The sequence below is a fragment of the Excalfactoria chinensis genome, chromosome 4 (genome assembly GCF_039878825.1).
Source record: "Excalfactoria chinensis isolate bCotChi1 chromosome 4, bCotChi1.hap2, whole genome shotgun sequence".
In the NCBI taxonomy this organism is placed as follows: domain Eukaryota; kingdom Metazoa; phylum Chordata; class Aves; order Galliformes; family Phasianidae; genus Excalfactoria; species Excalfactoria chinensis.
The window spans coordinates 2,553,158-2,568,733 of NC_092828.1; the positions used below are offsets into that span (position 1 = coordinate 2,553,158).

The 15,576-nt window shown below is 48.5% G+C and overlaps 1 protein-coding gene across 1 annotated transcript in view; it reads right to left on the reverse strand.

Moving 5' to 3' along the window:
- The window catches only part of PTPRA (protein tyrosine phosphatase receptor type A), an 87,064-nt gene extending 72,175 nt beyond the window's left edge, over window positions 1-14,889 (reverse strand). Inside the window, exon 1 of the mRNA XM_072336851.1 lies at window positions 14,618-14,889. The gene's annotated coding sequence lies outside the window, so the exon portion shown is untranslated. The remainder of the gene's footprint in view (window positions 1-14,617) is intronic.
- Window positions 14,890-15,576: the final 687 nt, after the last annotated feature.

Sequence of the window (15,576 nt, forward strand, 5' to 3'; positions counted from 1 at the left end):
ACACATAGAGAACATAGGGAAGAAGGTGAGAAAACTACCACTGATTTGAGTACAGGGGAAAAATACCTACGCCATTCCTGAGCTGATACATGAGACCAGAAACACTAAAGCTTTTTGGAGTGGCTTATTTAAAACAGCTATGGAAAAAGGATCAATGCTTGAGCAATTTAACCATGGCAGATAGACCGTTCCCTCAGACCCAAACTGGAAGGGTTTTCCCCCAGTTATAGCTGTGGTCCATTAACCCATATTCCCTCCCCACGTAAGACTTAGCTGTTTCACAGAATCTCATGGCTCCAATGTTCTATTTTAAATGGGCAATTTTGACACATTAAAGCTAAGCAGTTACACTTTTATTACCCTATTATACAGCACCGTGACAGATTTCCCTAAAGAGCTGATGGTAAATCACAGCCCAATTACGGGTGGGTAAACTAATGAGAACAAGAGAGAAATACATGGGGAAAAGGCACGATGACTTCACAATGAGACCTCACCCATGATACAGGGCTTTGTGGGGCAGCATCCAGCATTCAACGACCCACGAGTTTTCACTATATTTCTGGACAAGGTTTGATTTTTCAGCCTCTATAGCCCAGAAGTTGCCCCAAACCCATCCTTATACAAATGAGGGCATCTGATACAGTCAGTTGAACGCTTCCCACCAACGTCACCTGTCTTTCCCAGTTCAACCCAGTCAAACTGGGCTTGGGATAACCCCAACCCATGCACAAGGGCAGGGCTATGAGAGCAGAGGCTCGAGGCCAATGGAGAGGAGCCCATTGGAAGGTCCAGCACTGGGGCACTGCCCTCTTCTCCCCTACGTTTGTATTAACACAGACTGACCCCACCAGCACAAATGGATTAATTGTGGGCAACAAGTTGGAAGAAAGATTAACCCCTGAAGGCCAATGTGTCCCAGGAGAGCAGGTCAGACCCAACTCACTCCTCTGCACAAAGGCTTGGAACCCCGTGGCCTCTCTGCTTCCATCACTATAATAATTACTTTAATTTGCAGCTTCCTGATTTTGGCAGAGAAAGTCTTAAGAACAATTAAACACAGGAATGAAGTGAAATAAGGCGCCAAAAAGGGCTGATGTCTGCTCCTCTACCCTTAAGTAGGATGACAGATTAAAAGCTTAGATTATAAGCTCCCAAGAAAACCTACAGGGGAAGGCAACATCAGAAAAGGGATCTCAAAAGCCAACTGTATTTGCAGCTAAGCTCTGCAAGAGCCGCAGGATGAAGCCCTGGCTTTGGCTGTCCCCATGAGCTGGGAGATGCCACGATCCTTCTGTCCTTTCCGATGCCCTGATGCTAAGCAGCCAATCATGCAAGTCTCTACATCACAAAGTACACAAGGTTAATGCACCCATCCAGGAAGGAAGCCCTGGGGATGGTCCTCTTTCTCAGGACTCCTCACAGGTTTCATTTTAGATACTCCTCGGCCCTTGTTATTGCCTGGCACCTTGTTTGCTCATGCTTTGTCTTAAGCTGCCAACCACAAATTAAACACTTCAGTTAAAACTAGACACGCGATGCTCATCTTGCACCTTTAATACTCAGTCACTAGAAACCCAACATCTGTTTTGCTTTGAGGCTTTCAACAGTGACTCAATGTTATCTACAGTTTTGGACTGCAGAAGATAAGCGTTCCAGAAGCTTTTCCCTCCCCCTAGCAACAAGGCTGCTTGCTTTTCAGATGCAAGAATCAGCCTCGAACACATGTTAGAGGCAAAGTTACTCAGGTCTGAAACAAACTGAGGAGGAAGCATCCAACTCAGTTTTTTTTCCAGCTAAGGATGAAGCTTGTAAAGGGGGTTACAGTGCTCCTGCTCCATTTACAGTAATCACAATAAATGTGCTGCAATTTAAGTGACTCTGAGCATGAGCCCCCCAGCCTGCAGGCAGTCCTGGAGGGTAAGTTGTGACTTTAACCTTTGTTGCCTTCAGGCTCAGCAGATAATGAAGCATCACGCATCTCCACCTGCAGCAAAGCACCTAAAGTGGATGCAGAGCCTTAGAGAGAGAGAGAAAAAAACACTAAAAGACACAGCAGCAGGAAATAGCCCTGCACCCAGGGACCCAATTAACTCACCAATGGAAGCCACCCACATCCTATTAACATGGGAGATGCTGTGCAGGCACAAAGGCACGCGTGCTTGGGGAAAAGACTTCAAGGGGAACATTGTTAGAGGTGTGTGCAAGGGAAGAGCCTGGACACAGCTACCCCTTGTCTTGCTGGAAGGGATCTGTGAAGCATCACAGCCAGCTGTCACATCGACCATGGGACTGCCACTTCTCTCCTATTTGTCAATCAATTCATTTTCAGTACTAGAGGCCTAAATATACTGGAGAGAGCCCAGTGCAGGGCCACCAAGGTGCTGCAGGGTCTGGAGCAGCTCTGCTGCGAGGGAAGCTTAAGGGGATCCCATTCATGGCCACAAATCCCTGCAGGGAGGTTCAAGGGGGTGGGGATAGGCTCAGCTCAGCGTTGCCCAGGACCATGCCCAGAGATACAGGGCACAACCTGGAGCCATCCACATAAGATTCTAACACATACTACATCCCACAGCAACTTACACAGCTCACCCCACTGCATGGAGCTGATGGCGTGTAGGGGAAGATGCTACAGAGACAACACCATCAGCTCAAGTCTGACAATGCCTGCAACTCAGAGCTCCCCTGAGCTCTCACCCCAGGTTCCAGTGTTCATACACACTGATACAAACAAGCACTGCCATACAAATCTTCCAGACTCAAACTCTTGCTCCTCATTAGTACTCGGCGGGCAAAGAAGCAGAAGAACTGGTTTGAAAAGGGAAAAGGGAAGAAAATACAGATGACTCTTGATAACACGTCTAATTAATAAAGCACAAACTCGACAGGCTGGTTTAGTCTGTGCATCCCATCTGCTTTGACTTCAGTCACAATGTTCCCCATATCCACAAGCACCCTTTTCCATACGGATATTCTTGCATGCTGACAAGCTGACGGCGTGCCTTCAGCACCCGGGCACATATGTTCCCCTATGGCATCACCACAAACCCTTATGTTCTTATAGGAAGAAGGGATGAACAACTGAAGATACCACTGTCCTGTGTGCAAAGGATGGTCCCCCAAAGCCTACAAACACAATATTTCTATCTGAGTTTGCCATAACTCTTCACAGCCAGCTGCTCTCCATGGCCCTAGATAAGTGCTTATCTTCCTGGAGGGCCATAACCTCATAAACGCTGACATTATTTACTCTGTCGCGCTTTAAGTGACTTTGCAATCAACTCAAATGAAGTGCTGGAGTAAAGGATGATTTATAATGATTTATTTGTGGAGTAGCTGTACCTCCCTATGGTCAGCACTTAGAGTTACAACTCCCGAAGGTCAGTTTTAGACAAGGGCTTCATCTCTGAGGCTCCACCTTGAAATGAATGGCAGAGAAGACACAAAGCACAGAGTCCCACCAGCATGAAGCGCCCAGACACTCCCACAAACACATGCCCTACGATTTTACAATCCTGTGCCCTAAAAGTCTCAACAAAAAGGAAAAGATGAATAATAAAACCGAGGAAGCAGGACACCCCATTGAGGCACAGGTCGGTGGAGGAGGCAAGGACAAGATGTGAGCTGGAGAACAACGAGCATCAGCAGTAACACAATTAAGCTGCTCTGCAACTTGAAAGGAAATGGAAAAGAGGTCAGGAGGAGGTGCAGTTTAACATCACGATTACAGCAAGTGTGCTGAGATCCACGCAGGCCATGAGAAACGTGCATAAATAAGTGCAGTAAATGGTGAGTTCTGTATATAAGCACCACCTATGCTCCCCCTGAAAAATGGCAAGGCAAGAAGATTGCTGTGTCCTATTCCTACCCGTTGAGCGGTTTTACATCTATAAGTTCTGAGACTTAGAATCATAGAATGGCTTGGGTTGGAAAGGACCTCAAGGATCATCAAGCTCCAGTCCCCAACTTAACATCTGAGAATGGCTTGCCAAGAGCATAGGGAACAGAAAACTTGCCCCTCATACTTGTACAGCCTAACAGAGCACTTTTCCGTCTTTCTCCATAGTTTTGCAAGCTGGAAATACCCACTTCATAGCAAGCATTGGGAAAGAGGGAAGAGCCTATTCTATGGTCACTCACAGGCCTCCAGAACAAGAAGAAACCATTGACCAAGTGCTGCTGATAGCCCTGGTGTGCTCACAGACAGGCTGAGTCATTTATCCCAGATACAAACTCAAATGTCAACACAACTTGGTCTGCTCAAGATGGAAGTTCTTTGGTTATCCTCAGGTCAGGAAGATGCAGGGCTTCATTGCTATGGGTGGATTTAATGAAAGCAAATCTCCCAGCAATGTGAAAAACTCAAAGAGGCAGAGAGGATACAGTCAATGCCAGCTAAGCTTCTACTGCATGACAATGCACACAGGTACAAGAGTTTAACCAGAACTCGCTGACTACTCTGGGCTGGTACAGGGGGGAACCAGGGCAGCAGTGAGTGCTTTGGAATAGGCACAGAAACAAGTTTCCACGGGAGCTTGTTTCTTTAAAGTCAGACGTATTAGATCATCCTGTCCCCTAGAGTATGTTGTTTCCTAATGTTCTGCCCAGACCAATTTCAAATGTCAAAAGTAATGTGGGTTTTCTTGTTTCTTTTTCCTTTTTTTTTTGGAAGGGGGGGGTGTTGCTTTTTAACTACCTTTTGTCCCTGCGGAGCCTGTCAAGGATGCGAATTTTAAGCTCTGTTCTGTCTTTCACATTAAAAATGCAATTATCAGGGCAGCCTGACTGCAGCATCTCCTGTCACACAGATTCTGCAGGAGGCTGGAAGAACAGCTTGCTTTTCAAATGGAGTTAGAAAAATTAATACAAGTCTTTCAGAGCTCAGTGTTCACACGCCAATAAAATGCAGGAAAGGCATGTGCAGCCTCTAGGGAAAAGCATCCCTTACAGAAAGCCATCCATGTGGTCTTAAAAAGAACATGATGCAAGGCCCTTGAGAAGAACTTACCCTGAAATGCTCGCTACTTTTAAAACACTCCTTCCTCTTGCTTTTCAATCTTCTCACCCAGTTAGTGAAGTAAAATCTTAGCTACATAAAGGAGATTTTTAGACTCACGTCTCCTTTGGACACAGAACTTCTTGTTCAAAGGGATGCAAGAGGTGTTTGACTGAGGAAAGTCATGGAACAGAAGATTAAAGTAGCTTCAGCTCCTCTTCCTGGATACGAAGGCTGTAAGCATCTTGCAGGATTTAGCTCTTGGATAACCCCAAGTGCAAATTACTGCTACAAGCTGGAAACATCTGGATCTAAATAGTTAAACAAGATAGCACTGTTGGGTCACATCTGGTTTCCACATTTTCTACCAAAAGGACATAAAGTCAAGTTGGGGCACCCATCAGGGTCACATGTTCTGCTGCAGCTCACTCAGAGCCCCTTCACATAGGATATCCAAAGACCAAAGGATGAAACCAGGAGAGCTCCCTTCCCCAGCTCCCCATGCCCAGGCTGTCTCACCCTGTGCCAGACGTGGTCCAACACATACAGGATGGATGAAACAATAAAGCAATCTTTCCAAAGCCAGAATGCCTCAATCTTACTCCAGCTCACCTCTTCCACGTGACGGCTCATCAGCTCTTCACACACCTTAATTTCCTCTTGACAGTAGGGCAATAACACTGAGTATTAACTAATGAAGCAGTGATGGTGTGCCTGAACTCCACCAAACCCCTTCCCCATTTCAAAACATAAGAACACCCGACTCTGATGAGACAGGGCTTGACCCCCAGTTATTAAGCAGAAAGTGCAAATATTAAGCACAAATATCAACGGTGAAATAGGCTCAGCTGGTGGCAAGAGGAGGTCATAGCACAGGAATAAATCACTGAAATCAGCCACGTCTGGCCTTCAAGAATGACAAGGTTTAGCATCTTATTATTAATAATGAATCCTCTGCAGTACATTGTCTGCTAGGAAGAAAAAAAAAAAAAAAAGAAGTGTTGCTTTTTCAGCTGCCCATTATATAAATGGAACTGAATGAGCCCCACTTCAGAATAAGTAAATCTCTTTCATATCGAGCATTAGGCGGCTCGAGTGGGAAGCAGCGTCGTCGTTAGGCATTAGGCATCTTCTCCAAGGAAGAGATGTGAAGCTTAGTATATTTCAAAAGGCAGCACTCCAGCAACCAGAAAAGCACAAATTCATTTTTAATTTTGCATCCTTCCCTCCCCAGACAAACAAGCAGACTCTTCTGACCCAGAAGGAATATTCATTCCACCCCTTTCCTGGGCACAAAAGCCTGCAAACAAGGCAGGCATCAATAAATGGGAGCATAATGACAAGGGCAGGAGAGTTCATGGAAGAGAGCTCAAAGAAGGGAATATTAAGGATTTTCAGCTCCTCTGTTTGAAGCCAGGGAAGACTTGACAACTAGGTACCTTTGCACTTGAAGGTGTTAAGAAACAATGTTTTTCAGAGGGAAGGAAAACTATAAGTGGAAGAATGAAGTGAGCAAGCGCTCAACACGAGCGTGATTTTTTGTGAACACTATGTATGCAATGGGTTCTTGAAAGCAAAGGAGAATGGGCAAAGAAAGGGCCAGATGGGTACTGCCAAACTTTCTGCCTGTAAGTACCTCATTACAAGATCATCTTTTGGCTCTTGGCCATGGACACATGCTCAAGAACTCAATGGAGAGGCAGGATCCAAGAACAGCTCAGAGCTGGGAGGTTAAAAATGAATGAAAATGGACCCACGGCATCTTCAGTGGTTCTATCTGCAGACCTGGAGTTCAAGACAGAGTGAGGAGGAAAGGTTTGGCAGCTGGAGCAATGAGGGAATGAAGCAATGATTCAAAACCAGGAATTTCTAAGCTAGGTCCAAATTAGGACAGACCAAACCTGTGCTCAGAAATGCTATTTCAGCAGCTCCCATTCTTTCAGCAGGCTGGACAGCTCATAGAATCATGGAATAGCCTGGGTTCAAAAAGACCACAATGATCAGCTAGTTTCAACCCCGCTGCTACATGCAGGGTCTCCAGGAGTCTTCATCTCCAATGCAAGAGGATGGCATTTTAGCAGACAAGATTCCAGCAACCAGATCCATTAAATCTGTTCTACATCATGTTCCTTGACCTGCTGGGCTGCAATACATTCCCAGTACACACAACACAGCATCCTCATGTCAGCAATTGTTGGGGGAGCTGTGCTGCAAAGCACGTTAACAAAGCAACCTGAAATGCTTTAAGAAGTGATCTTAAGGATTCTGTCCCAAACTGAATCAAACTATCAAAATGTGAGAATCAGCTGTTCCAAATCCACTCTTGAAATGATAAACTTAGTCCAAGCATCTCAAGGTCGAGCTGAGATACATCCCTTCAGAAGAGCTCTCTGCTTTTTGAATCTTAGCTCCTACACAAAGAGAGCACCATGTAGAATTATTAACCACTTCTTGACACCTTCCAACCGTTGTAACGCGCTCTTTGAGTCAGGATGGAAGGCATTCAGGCAGCCACCAATTTTATCAGCTTCTGTGGAGCTCCAGTCAAGGAGGGGATGGTAAGGCCCTAGCACAGGCTGCTCAGTGAAGCTATGGATGTCCCATCCTTGAAGGCATTCAAGACCAGGGGGCCAGCCTGATCTGGTGGTTGGCAGCCCTGTCCACAGTATGATGACTAGGAACTAGATGACTTTTGTGGTTCCTTCCAAGCTAAGTCATTTTGTGATTCTATGGGACAGTCGTGCTGCCTCAACAACTAGAGAGACGAGGGGGAGATGCTCTTAGAGATTGGGCTGTGTGGGCAAACAAGGCTGTGAGCCGCCCATCCCATGCCTCCTTCAGCCATGCTGTAAGACATGAGGCAGGATGGTTTTCCATTAGTGCAGAGATTCATCCCAAACTGCCCACATATGTCAGCCAGCCATAGCGGCTGTGTCTGAAAAAATGGCCCTCATGAAGCTACTGCAGATGAAGCCAGTTATGAAAACAATGCTAGATGAGTTGGTTTAACATCTGTATGAACTTGTAGTGCTGCATAAGAGGCTTCTCCATGACACCACAGGAATTGTGTACTGCCTACCCCAGAGGAGTTTGTCATCCTGTGCAGAGTCCAGCATAGAATTAGAATCGCACATCACACAGCAATCTACTCACAGAAGCATACCTCCAAAGGTTTAACCAATAGAGAAACAAACAGGAATACACAGATCCACTGCCTTGAAGAAAGATGTTGGAAGACTGAGAGGAGCAGAATCAGAATGTAGTAAACTATGCACGAAACCTCAAAGTAAAACAATGCTGATTGTGAAAACAGTCTTCCCATTTCTCTCCAACATAACCTTAGAAAATAATTTAACCTCAGAAACCAAAGCTCACCAACTGTTTTCCAGCTATCAGTGCCTAATAACAAGCCCCCCCCACTGACCAAGGCTCCTGCCTCATTCCCAACCTGCCACCTGAATGAAAATGCAAATTCTACATGGCGACTGGGATTAAAAACATCTCTCTGTCTGTAACTAAATAGGTTTAAAGTCCCCTCAAGAGAAAATCTTGAGGATTATCCATGCTTTCCAATATATTATTCATTCCCAACTCATTTCTATTCATCTCACATTCATCACTCAGGCTCCGTGTTTGTGGTGTTCCAGGGGGTGGATGTGAAGCTGCAGAGGGGACATCACTTGGCCATGTCACTCCTTCCTCCACCTACTCCATGGGTGTAGGGTTGAGTAAACTGAAAACCTTAACCACTTCTCCTTGGGTCACACTGTCAGTTATCACAATATTGCTGCTTATCAGAAAGCCCACAAGGACAAGATTGCTGTTTCAGAGGGTGAGCTAAGAGATGCCCGGCTACGTGCAAGCCATTGCTGTGATTAATAGAAGGACTTCAGGCTGGTGTAATGCACATCGAGGCCAGGAGCAGATTTTCTGGCTGCAGAAAGCTCTCTATCATGAACTATGACGTAATTTACTAACACAAATTAGTAATAGCACCCCTCAGCCAGCTGCAATTTGTGAATGAAGTGTTTGAAATTCCCAGCGTACAAATCAAGACACTGACGCTGAACAGCAGGATCTCGAGCAAGGGATGGACCCCACACAAATGCAGAGAGAAAGGAGGATCCCTTTGCAAGCACTGTGAGGCTCATCACACAGCTCCATCAAGGAACTGCAGCTGTTATCAGTGTTCCCAAAGGCAGCAATATCCCAAAAAGCCCCAAAGCTACCCACGTTCCTTCCAGCCCATCCCATACACATCACCACTGATTGCTGCTCATCCCACGAAGGTAAAGATGAGATTGTGTGCACACACCAGGCTGCATGCTGCAAAGAAAGAAGAAGAACTGGATGCTGGGGATGCTTGATACAAGCCTAGGGAACCCTCTTCGTGTTACCTGTAGTCAGGAGAACCCAATTTGTTGCACAAGCACTCAGTGAGGGTGAGCATATGGGCAAACCCCAGAGACCTCCAACCTCTTGCAGCTGAACCACGTGCCCCAGGAACTTCAGCTGGCCCCAGGGCAAGGTCACTGCCAGTGGGGTGGAGACCAGACTGAGCTAAACCCCTGGGCTTGAGATCATCCCGACAATCCTGACTCTGAGAGGCTGTTTCGAAACAGCAGGCGTGATATGGGAAGGCAGCCACCGAAAAGAAGAGGCACTCTCAGCTGCAATACAACCCAGTGCTGATTGATTCACTGCTCATACCTCCACCAAGGCTTCCTGTCACCTATTACTTCATGAGGATATACAGAGCCCACAAGCTTGAACACGTCAAACTCTCCTTTTTAGACTGGTGTGCTGCCACAGCTCCTCTGCACCTCTCTAATCTGGCCTCTAAAGTAAATAGATAAAAGGGTGTTAGAGTAGCAAATGTTTCAGACCCCCAAGTTATGAATATGGGTCTTAACACTCCTCAGTACCCATTCAAACTAAAAGAGAGGGATTTAAATTAGATGTTAGGGGGAAATATTTCACTCAGAGGGCAGACAGGCCCTGGCACTGCTGCCCTAAGAGCTGTGGGTGCCCTATCCCTGGAGACGCCCAAGGCCATGGATCTCATGGGGGACAAACAGCCCTTAGCACGTGTTGGGTGGGCTTTAAAGTCCCATCCAACCCAACCACACCGTGATTCTGTGATCTCAGCTGCAGCACATCCTATGGCTGTTGAGGTCCTTAGGCATCTCCCATTCCAACTAGGGATGCAGGATGAGGCTCTGCACTCACTACCCGCAGTGACAACAATGAACCTACCAGTACAGAGTGGTGTTATTCATCTAGTGCTTCATGGGTCAATGCAGTGGAAAGCCAGGAAGGATGCCTGCACCTCCCCTTTGTCAAACACAGGCAAATTTCAGGGGAAGGAATTTGGCAAGCAAACGAAAAGAGATCAGGGCTGTCTAACCAGAAGACACAGGAACATGGTTCTCCCTCCCCATATATGCCCTCGGCTCCACCTCCTGCTCCCTCCCACCTGCAGTGTCTACCTTTGGTCTTGCACACAGGGTCTAATTTTGCTTTAGAGTTGCAGGAGATGGCGTGGTACGACCTGACTCATGCAGGAGGCAGAGGTTACGCTCTCATCAACGCTTCTAAAGCTGTAGAACACTTGTGTTCCATCTCGGTCCCAAATTAACATTAATTACTGCACACAAAATGGAGCTGCTTCAACAGGAGAAAATTAGGACAACAAATTATCCTGGAATAGAGAGGACTTGATGCTTAAGGAAGCAACCTGTCTGCACGCAGAATAAAAGGGCACTCCAGCCAGACAGGGTGGAAACAAGCTGTCCCCACCACCCCTTTTAGGAGGTGGCCAACCTCAGTATTTGTTACAGTAGCCACCAGGGCTTCCTACACTGAAACCAAACCCACGCTCACTAGTTTCGAGTTTTGCTATCAAAACTGCAGCCACAGGAAACACAAAGGTCTCCTGTGTGTAACCAGGCCAGCAGCAGAGCTGGTGACCATTGATGACAGCTTTGGGTCAGGGCAGGGATCACAAGCCATCCTCGCCACATGGGTTTCTGTGATCGCACTCTGGTTGCTGCCACAGCTCCAAAGCCACAAACGCAGCTCATTCATTCACAGCCAGCTCTCATTGCTCAACATAAACACAGACTGTGCTGCAGAGAGACCAGCACGCTGCTCAGCACACACCAACGAGCAGGCATGCATCCATAGACAGGCATAGATTTGGAGTTGCCCACGCTGAGCTTAGCACCATCAGCACCACTGTGATTGCTCTGACACGTGGCCACGTTCACAAGTGGGGTGCACAGTCACAACAACCCCATGCAGTGCTACAGGTGAGGGGCAGTGCAGCTGGGAAGCTGAATGGATCAGGATAAGATCAGTTGGTGCTGATACTGAGCATGATGAACTAGCAGTGTGCTCAGGTGGCCAAGAAGGCTGATAGCATCCTGGATTGGACAAGAGGAAATGGCCTCAAGTTGCACCATGGGAGGTTCAGGCTGGATATTAGGGAATATTTCTGCTCCTAAAGAGTGATGATGCAGTGGCACAGCTACACAGGGAGGTATTCACAAACCATGGAGATAATGACATAGGGGGCATGGTGGGGATGGGTTGGGGCTGACAACCTCAGAGGTCTTCTCTGACCTTAATGACTCTGTGCTTCTGCAGCAAACCAGAGAGGCAGTCCCAATGCAGGCAGGCTACAAAGCACCAAAAAAATACCCTGCTGCCAAAAAAATACATATCCAACCTAACAACCCACATGATATTCAATAGGAGACATATGGTGTTCATCAAGGCATTCAGGAGTACTCTGGGTGCACAGCTGAAATGCAAGGTCTCTGATAGAGACCTCACTGTGGCCTTCCAGTACTTGAAGGGAGCATTTAAACAGGAGGGGGAACGGCTGTTTACGAGGGTGGGTGGTGATAGGACAAGGGGGAATGGTTTTAAATTGAGAAGGGTGAGGTTCAGGTTGCATATTAGGAAGAAGTTTTTCACACAGAGGGTGCTGATGCACTGGAACAGGTTGCCCAAGGAGGCTGTGGATGCCCCATCCCTGCAGGCATTCAAGGCCAGGCTGGATGTGGCTCTGGGCAGCCTGGTCTGCTGGTTGGTGACCCTGCACACAGCAGGGGGTTGGAACCAGATGATCCTTGTAGTCCTTTTCAACCCAGACCATTCTGTGATTCTATGAAAGAAGCTGCCTGGAACAGTAAGGATGTGCAACCTCAGGAGTGATGGCTGAGCAGATGCGTGACACGGCACATGCTGTGTCTGAGAAGTGGGTTTCCAGTGGCTTTATGGGTTTATTGAAAGGAAAAGACTTGGAAAGAAAGCCATTCTCTGTCAGAGAAATAGAAAGCACAGCTGGTTCAGAACAGGCTCTTGCAATACCTGGGAGCAGCTGTTTCTGAGGAAGATGCAAGAAAGAAATCACTCCAGACAGCCAGAGAACCGTTTACTTATCAGGAAATCTCTTCCTAATCCCTGCATAAAGTGATTAAACACAATGGCACATACCCCATATATTAAATATTAATCCTTCCTAATGTGGCTGCCGATGTTCTGGTTATCCAGCTCAGGTATGGAATGCTCACAGCATTCAATCCCTTTTCCATCTCTAACCACATAAATCCAACACAGAAACCCCAGTGCAAGGCAGCAGAAATATTTTGTGACCCAATTAGAGAACAAGGCTTCTATCTGCCGATATTCCCTGAGCTCTGCAGAGAAGTCGGATGGCCCCCAAAACAGCCCAGCAGCAGGGAAGGGGTTAAGAGCAGAGAGATGAATCAGCCCCCTGCCATAAACACAGACATTTCCTACCTCTTAGCTCTAGTGCTTCTTCCTGTCCGCAGGCTTCCGAGATGCTTGTGTACCTGGTCACATTCAAATGATTTCCACCGCAACAGGAAAAAGAGGCATTTGGTTTATTTTAAGAGGAAAACCCGATTTGTGAATGAGACCAGAAAACGGCCATAAAGGCCAACCTCCCTCCCATCCAGCATCAACACGGAGGTGTCAGCCAGGAGCTGGTGCATCTGCTTTACTTACTGCAGCTCTGGCGAAGCATACGGGCACTGCGTTCTGGCCAGAAAGCACGAACAAAGTGTTACCATGGGGAGAAAAATAGAAAAATAAAGGTATTCTGCCCAGCACTGCATTGAATTGTAGCGATTCCATAGTGACTCCGTGGGGTTTCAAACCTATCTAGGAGACGAGCAGCATACAAAACCCTGCGGCTCCCACACTTGCTGCACAGCCATCGCCCAGCACTTTGCATGCAAAGCAAAGTGGCTGACACGGCTCGCTCCGCGCACACAGTCCTGCTGACCTGGGATCCCCTTCCTGCTACAGAACTCAGCCCCCGAAATCCCCCAGCAAAGAAGGGCTGAGAGGGACGGACTGCAGAGAGAAGGATTTCAGAACGCTCTTCCATGAGGATGTTAACGTTGGATGTGGCCCAACGGCACGGAGCTGCACAAAGCATCAGTTATGTGAGGGTGACATTTCAGAAAAGCAGAGCCATGTATCCTATTAGCTCGAAAACAATACAACCAGATCAATGCCAGGACAGCCGTGTCCCTGGAAACATCTCTTTTCTCTTAACTAACACCGAGCAGAAGCTCTGGAACACCCTCCAACCCCCCTTCCATGATACCCCCGCCCCCAAAGGACAGAGCACAGCAACGCCTGTTTCTTTTCCAAGCCAGTCCAAAAAGCAAATCCCCAAACCTTTTCAAAGCACACGGAGAGCTTCCCATCAGCCACGGGCACACAGAGGAGGATGAGTAATATTTGAACTGAACAGAAAGCGATCTGCAAACGCCCCGAGTAAATTCCTGAGGCTCATCAGAACCCCATCCCTCCTCCTTACGAAACGGCCCAGCTGGAACCTCACAGCTCTCATTTTTCCCCTCATTCAGACGCAGGGTTGGGATGCCTTCAGATCTTAAAGAGTCGCTCCGTATTCAGCAAGGGGGAAAATGATAGTAAGGATGATCATTTCAAAGCCTGTTTTCTTTCTTGTTACGTGGGATCGGAGGGGAGAGATGAGCAAAGGGGGGAGAGATGAGCAAAGGGGGGGAGAGATGAGCAAAGGGGGGGAGAGATGAGCAAAGGGGGGGAGAGATGAGCAAAGGGGGGGAGAGATGAGCAAAGGGGGGAGAGATGAGCAAAGGGGGGAGAGATGAGCAAAGGGGGGAGAGATGAGCAAAGGGGGGAGAGATGAGCAAAGGGGGGGAGAGATGAGCAAAGGGGGGGAGAGATGAGCAGCCCTCCTGTAGGGTCATGAAGGTTTGGGATGGAGCTCTCCCATCACTGGACTCAAGCACTGCACCATCCACCCCTTCTTCTCCAACACCCCCAGGGACACTCACTGCCATCCTGGGCAGCCCATTCCAACGCATCACAGCTATTTTAAAGCAGAAACGATCCCTACAAACCCAACCCGATTCAACACCCCCCCCAAGTGCTCAACTTAAGGCCGTCCCCCCCCCCCCCCCCCCAAAACAAAAAGTTTGGGGCTCCCTTTAAAGCGAGCCCAGGAGCCCGGAACGATGAGGCCAAAGTTCAGCACATAAAGAGGAGACAAGGACCCTCTTGTGGAACCCCCCCCCCCACACACACACCGCTTACCTGAGGGCGCGGGGCCGGGCCCGCTGCTCTCTCCCTCACTCCCCGCCTCTTTCGCCGCCGCCCAACGGCTCCGTTGCGAGGCCGCGACGGCCGGGAGCATGGACGGAAGGAAGGGACGCGGCCGTGGAGGTTTGGGGGAGGCCCGGCGTTATCCAACGCCGCCTCTCAGAGCCCCGCCGTGGGGATGCCGACCCTCAGCGGCACCCCCGTTGCCGCCCGCCCGCTCCCGCTCCCACCGCCGCCGCCATGGTGCGGCTCCATGCAGGGCGCGCACCGCTGACAGGGGCGGGCCGGGCCGAGGGGCGGGGATACAGGGGGAGGGGCTATGAGGTAAAGGGCGGGGCTAGTGGGCGGGGCCAATGGGAGGGATCGATGGGTAAAACCAATAGGAGAGCTCGATGGGCGGGATAAATGGGAGGATGGACCAATGGCGGGGGTATATTCGATAGTGGGCGGGGCTAAGGGGCGGGGCGAGTCTTTGCAGGCACGTTTAATGGGGTTGAAAGCGCTGGTTCGTGTTCAGCTTCTCATCTACCAGAACCTTCAGGTCCTTCTCTGCAAGGCTGCTCTCAAGGATCACCCCTGTACAGATGCCTGGGGTTCTTCCAGCCCAAGTGCAAAACACTTTGCCGCGTTGAACCTCATTAGGTTCACCCAGACCCACCTTTCAAGTCTTGGAAGGGACCTCTGGAGTTCCAACCTCTTGCTAAAGCAGTTTCCCTATAGCTGCATATAGGGTGGTACACGACAGCGTCCTGATGGGTTTAGGAGCATCCCCAAAGAGAATCCGCCTCTCGTGTTCGTATTCGACATCACGCTGCTGCCATCTGCCGGCTCCTGCCTGGGGATGGGAGCAGCTCTCCTCGCTCAAAGTCACGGCTGGCTTTGGGGGGGGAAAGGTGTGATTCTGGGTTCCTGTGATTTGTTGTTGTTGTTGTTGAGAGCAGCCTTGCAGAGAA